The sequence below is a fragment of the Magnolia sinica genome, chromosome 12 (genome assembly GCF_029962835.1).
Source record: "Magnolia sinica isolate HGM2019 chromosome 12, MsV1, whole genome shotgun sequence".
NCBI lineage: Eukaryota > Viridiplantae > Streptophyta > Magnoliopsida > Magnoliales > Magnoliaceae > Magnolia > Magnolia sinica.
In genome coordinates this window covers 3,196,418-3,203,403 of record NC_080584.1, presented here as the reverse complement: position 1 = coordinate 3,203,403, position 6,986 = coordinate 3,196,418, and the positions used below count along the sequence as shown (strand labels likewise).

At 36.2% G+C, this 6,986-nt stretch overlaps 1 long non-coding RNA gene across 1 annotated transcript; it reads left to right on the top strand.

Annotated features, from left to right (window-relative positions):
* The first annotated feature begins 239 nt into the window (after positions 1-239).
* LOC131220794 (uncharacterized) lies at positions 240-2,688 on the top strand. The gene is made up of 3 exons (XR_009158829.1): positions 240-401; positions 2,046-2,105; positions 2,512-2,688. It is a non-coding gene; the product is annotated as an uncharacterized LOC131220794 (long non-coding RNA).
* Positions 2,689-6,986: the final 4,298 nt, after the last annotated feature.

Below are 6,986 nucleotides of genomic sequence, written 5' to 3'. Positions count from 1 at the left end.
GATGTTTTTAAAGAAGTGCCATCTTTGCCTTGAATTTGTTCACTGTTTGTCAACTTTGGGCTGCACTGAGTTTGTTTTCTTCCAAGTTCTTCCAGGCAGTCTCATCTGTCATTATGCATTTTCTAGTGAAACTTTTATGTAATTGTGTTAAAATGCAAACCTTTCTACAATTACGGCCATGCTTTGAGAATCTCACCTAAATCTCTCTTTTCTCTATTGAATTACTTACTTGTTTGTAGGTCCTTATGGTTCATGAAGACATCTCCCATGTATAGCTTGAATTGATTCCCATGATTCAGGAAATACTTACTCAATGGATTATTCTCCACTTGGTGGGAACAACACCATCTGAGTCACCACTTTTGGAGGATTTTAGCTCCGCCTTTCGTCATTGCGCATTGGTAACTGCATGTTATGCTTCTTGTACAGCTGGAGCATTTTTCTCTTAGTTCTCAGTTTCCTTATTGCTCCATAACTTAAATCACCTAATAGACAATTTGAAATTACTAGAGCCTGTTGGCTGAGACAATTTCTATGCAAGTACCTATTAGCCTTGTTATTTTTTTAGGTTCTTTTTTCAAGTTTGCTTGTTGCATTAATAAAATTTTGATTTGTGGTGTAAATGGACTTTCTTGGATGTTGGGTTTTGCTTTATCAGTTATTTGCTTGAGGAGGAAGATCTCTTTTTCCTTATGAGGTACCATAAGAAACTTCTTTTGCCTTTATACAAAGCACAAAATGTATCCTTCTTGTTGCTGCAGTGGGGGTCAAATTGGGTTGGGTCTGGAACCTTTATTGCAGTACATATGGACAAAACTAGACAAAACTCGGGTTCAACTTCCGAATTTGAAGTGTTGTGGCATATTTCTGCATATGGTATTGTTCAAAAGTTAAGAGAACTTTTAATCATCACATGTGGCATATTTCTGCATATGGTATTGTCAGATTTCTTAACTCAGCTCCTTGTTGAATCTCACAAATTTCTGTTACTACGAAGAATACTATACTCAGAAAGTTGTGCTAGTGTTTTTTTTCTGGTTGTATTTATTAAATAGGTATGAGATGAGTTGCACTAGTAGGAGCCTCACCTACTTTGAATTGGGTGTGTATGGATGCTATCGAATTTGGTTGCAATTAAAAGTATACTAAAGTGGAAATAAGCAAAAGTACCTGGCAATCATATTCAAGGACTTGGCTTCCAGTTGCAACTATGCCACTTTCAAGTCAGATTGGAAAGGAATATGGTTCCAGTTTGAGGCTTACTTCTTCATTACAATCATTAGGGAACACCATTAGCTTAATTGTACATACAAACATGGGTTTTTTTTTTTTTCCTTCTTAAATCTTATTTTCATAAATGTTGTACTTCAATTTTTAAAGACAGTTGGAAACATATTCTCATGTGTCTCTAGTGTTTGTGGTTGATAGAAATTAAATGTAAAAGTTGATTTTTATTTTTCATTATTTGTTTTCCTTTAAGATTTACGTGTCCTTGGAGGGTGTGGAGCAAGAGAAGGTGGAAACTGTTTTCAAGCCTCTGTTGATATTAAATTCCATGACGTTCAAGGGAAGAATTACCGTTGTGCCATACTGAAGTTGAACAAGGAGATTGTGCCTGAGCAATGTAAGGTGGTTGTTAAGCCCAACCGAGTCATTGTCACACTGTCTAAAACTTCAAAAGGGAATTGGCTTGATTTGCACTTCAAAGAAGATAAGGTGAATGCCAATTTTTCATTTCCTCTTTCATTTCCTGTGTCTTTGGATGATGAAAGAACATATGCATGGCATGGTAAAAAAAGGCATTGTTATTATTATATGGCAATCCACATTACTGCTATCCAAGGAGTCAGCCTGTCTTTGGATGATGAAAACCGAAATTGATATTGTTTTGTGAATTATAGTTGAATGTATATGTCCACATGGGTACTTGGGTACCTTGGAGATTATCATCTTTGAACAGCTCTATACATTCCAACTTGTGTGGTTTTGTCTCGAAAATGGTTATAAGGTTTGTTTTATTATTTTGTAGTTTTATTATTTTGCAGTTGAAGCCAAATATGGATACATAAAAGGATCCAATGGCTGGAATTATGGATTTGATGAAGGTAAGTCCTGTATCCATTCTTTTCTTGGGAAATGTCCTATGCCTCGGCCTGAACTAGCAGTTTTTTTTTTGAGCCAACATTCTGTGCATATGAGTCCTAGCTTTTGTTGTGCCCCATTGTTGATTGGGTAAATGCTGTGGAAACCACCTCAGGGAGAAGATCCTCGCCATCTATAATTGCTTTCCTACAAATGGATGATTAAAAATCGAAAAGCAGTTATGCTAGCATGAAATGAACTGTCTGGATCACTGAAAAGCAGGCCTCAAGTGTCCGGCATGCTGACACAACTGAAAATTGCCCTTTTTTTCTATAGGCTGAGCATCATACATTACCTCCTTTTGTCAACCACCATGGATATCAAGGGGTTGCACATTCTGGATTAAGCTGAGAAAATGACCTGTTGCAGAACATGTATGAGGACGGAGATGATGACATGAAGTGGACGATTGCAAAAGCATGGACAGATGCAAGATCTGGGAAAACAGCTAACCCATTGCAGGGATACCGGTGAAATTCCCTCAGCCTGATGATCAAATGGTAGAAATAGGAGGTTTACCGGTAATGCATCTAGGAGTTTGATTATACTGAATGAGTGGTACACTTGTGAAAGTTACTCTAATGGTGTCCTCAGATGTTGCTGCTGAAATTTAGCTACCAGATGAATTGCTTTCATTTTAAAAAAAACACCCATTTGAGCGACTAACTCAGATGTTGCTGCTGAAATTTAGCTACCAGATGAATTACTTTCATTTGAGAAAAAACTCCCATTTGAGCAACTAACTCATGAGTGGGCTTCATTTAATAAAATAAAATAAAATAAAAAGCTATTCACAAGGTAGTGCATCTGCTGTAGTCCAAAATCCATGTTGGTTAATTCTCTTCAACTATCAATTATTTATTTATTTATTGTACACATTTGGCCTTGCTGATGATAGTACCAGCCTGATTTGTAGGTAATGACAGTGGTCCCCACCTGATGAGTGGCATGGATCTTGTTTGGATGTGTTACGTTTCCATCTCTAATTAGGGTAGCCTCTGCATTGCTTGTCAACCAAATAATCCCGATGCCTCTACTTAGGTGAGCCTTTGATATTGTGGACCCATTAGTGTGGAACGGTCAGCTTTCCTTAGTGGGAGCAACTGGTCGCAGAATCACTCGAACTTGTATCTATTAAAATCATAAAACGAAATTCGATATGTTTAAGAGCCTGTTTGCACCCAACTGGTGTTGAACTGCAGATCAATTGAATAGGATTAGAATTAGCTCCATCCAATCGTTTCAAGTGGGGAGATGAAAGAAAATTGGTAGGAGAACTGCTGGATTCTGCCAGCTTCCAGCTTCCATCCCTGAAAGTATTTGAGATGTGTGCACCGTCTCATATTTGAATCCCCTTTCCTGTGACAAATCTGAAAAACTTGGATTTTTTTTATTTTTTATTTTATTTTTTATTTTATTTTTAATCCCATATTCTGTCATTCCTAACACACCTTCGGAATTTTAAATTTGGAGAAAATGAGGAGGTATGGCCAGAATTACCCCCTCAGTTCATGGAGATTGCCAGAGTGGATTAAAGGTAAAAGATGTCTTTTCTTTTGGTGTTAAACCAAAAAATGGTAACACCTATTTGAGATTGGACTATTGGCAGCAACGAAAGCCTGCTAAACAATGTAAGAAAAACAAGGAAAGAAACTAACTGTTAATAAAAACCCACTTAACTTCCACTAACGAGCTCAACAATGTATATCCATCCCAAGAAAATACAAGCAGGACTACATCTCCAACTCATCTATGAAAGGCTGAAAACCAATCACCACCGTTAAGGGCCTGCAGTTCTATAGATAGCAACTCATTTATTCCTGCAACAACCTGCTACAGCCTAGAGCTAGGCAAAGGTGAAATTCTCTCAGTCTTCTTTTTCTTTTCTTCTTTTTTATTTTTTTGATGTATTCTATTTGTATCACTTGTATTCTTACATAATCGTTTGCGATGTGTATTTTCAGGTAGTGGAGTAAGATATGTGGGTCCACTAAATTCGCTTAACAATTGGATGAATGTAGTAAGTAGTAACTATGAGTTGGTTCGATCATGTTGCTCCATGGATGGTGATCTTTGACGCAACATTTAGGTCTCAGGTGTGATCCCAATTTACCTACCCACAGAAAAAAGGGGGAAGAAACTACTATTTGGTGGAATATACAATATATTGGAGTTTTCTCCTATGCTTTATTGGCATGGAGGGAGGGGCTGGAGCTGGCTTGACTTCGTGATATTAAGAAATAATTTGAGTATTAAAAAATTATGAGTCTTAATGCTTTCTAAATTTCCAACTAAGTCTTAAAAATTGATATAGCAGAAAATATTAATCCAAACATGAAAACATGATACAACAGTTTCATGTTTTTATGTTTTATTTGGAGAATTCATCACTGTTGCTATGTGCAACATTTTACTTTTCTGTCTGAGTTACAGTTCATTTACAGCAACATGGAGCACCTATGAAGTCTCCTGGTTCTCGGCTTCAACTCTAAGATGGTATGTCCTAAGGTCATAGGATCTAGCTGCCTATTGTGTTTTCTAAGATGTTTATGTTTTGCTTATAATTTCAATTGATGCTTCTGTTGATGATTGGAGCATTGTGATGCTTTTATGTGATTAGATTCCATTCACTAAGTTTTCATGTTCAACTTGAATATAAAGAAATTGTTGCTTATTTTATATTTGCACTCAACGACACATACGTAAGAGCTGTTGTTGAACATGGATGCTTTACTCTAGGAAAGCATTGATAGGTTGTCCCAACGACATATCCAGAATCCTCTGTTTCTCTTTGTTTTCTTCAGTTCTGCTCTTAAAAAAGAAAAAAAAAAGAAGAAAAGATGGTGTTGTCGTCCCAACCAGCATTAGATCAAATTAGTTTTGTAGAAAACTAGAATGCCTCAGGTCAAGGATGGATGTAGTTTGTGTTTGTTTGGAAAAATGTGAATGTGAATATAATGAAATATATTGTAACAGGTGTATAACAGGAAATTTTGCCTGAATTTGAGGGGGAAAAAAGAGACTTTTACCATGCAAATTTTCGTAGGTAAAAGGTTGAGTAAATAGCTATTAGCTACGAAAACTATCGTAGGTAAAAGTCTTATTTAGCTACGGAAATGCTTGCAGAGAAAGTCTGAACACACTTTTTACCTACGAAAAAGTTCATAGGTAAAAGTCTTACCATTGTCAACAAATCTTTGGCAACGGTGATTTACCGACGAACTATTTCGTAGGTAAACCTCTTTGCCTACGAAATAATATCATTTACCTACGAAATATTTCGTAGGTAAAAGTCTTATTAACGTTTTTACTTTCGTAGGTAAACGTCTTACCATTGCGAACGATGACATTTTTCGTCGGTAAAAACCTTTAGCCACAGTGTTTTACCAACGGAATTATCAACGAAATTTTTCGTAGGTAAAGCTCTTTGCCTACAAAGTAATATCATTTACTTACGAAATATTTCGTAGGTAGAAGTCTTATTAACGTTTATAATTTCGTAGGTAAATGTCTCACCATTGCCAACGATGAGATTTTTCATCGGTAAAAACCTTTAGCCACAGTGTTTTACCAACGGAATTATCGACGACATTTTTCGTAGGTAAAGCTCTTTGCCTACGAAATAATATCATTTACCTACGAAATATTTCGTAGGTAAAAGTCTTATTAACGTTTTTAATTTTGTAGGTAAATGTCTCACCATTGCCAACGATGAGATTTTTCGTCGGTGAAAACCTTTAGCCAACGGTCTTTTACCAACGAAATTATCGACGAAATTTATCGTAGGTAAAGCTCTTTGCCTACGAAATAATATCATTTACCTACGAAATTTTTCGTAGGTAAAAGTGAAATTTCTTGTAGTGCATCCAGATCGATGGAATTGCCACTGCAGACATCTGGTAGACCAAAATGTAAAGTCTGATACGTGTGGCTGAATTAGGACATTTGTACATATTATGTTCACTTGGGCGTGCACTGTATTTGAAATTTATGTAATACATTACTATAAGGTTACTAGTTGTAATTTGGGTTTATATATTTAGAAATTAGAGATTTATCATTGATTTATGTAATATCAGGCATTTGAAATACATTACTATGCATTGATAATTTGGATACAGTCATAAATCAACATCTGTTTGGGGCATGAGAGGGCCATAACATTCAACAGTTACATATTACCTTGTCCTGTTTTTCTCTTGCTCTAAACTGTAGTAGTGGAGGAGGTTTTTTTTTTTGTTAATTTTATTATTATTATTATTATTATTTTTACACACACACCCCACACACTCACGCTAGTGGAATTTCACCACCTATGGGTACTCGAACCCTTGACCGGGTGTTGAAACTCCCGAGAGTCTACCACCCGAGCAAGCGTAAGGACCCAAAAAGGTTAAGCTTGATATGTTCTTTTGTCTGTTGAAATACATTTCTAATGTTTATGGGTTTTCATTTGTGAATTTTGAATGGGCTATAACATTCAACAGTAAATTTTTTTTTTTACCCATAGCTGTGATAGAATTACTTTTGAACAAAAATTAAGTTGCAACCGAACACACCCTAATCTAGTTACGAAGCAGTTTGATTTTTTGTTGGACTTGAATTTTACCACGTGTAATGGTGAAGACTGAAGAGCTATTACAGTTGAGATTTGTCAAGTTGGAAATATGGCATTTATAGAAGGAGATGCCATAGAAGGCTTCCAGAAGCCAAGGAATGGTGGAGATTTTATCACCTCAAATGGTCACAAGTGAACCCAAGAAAGAATCTTTTTGCACCTCAAATGGTTACACGTGAAGCCAAGAAAGAATCTTTTTCAACCTCAAATGGTCACAACACCGAAG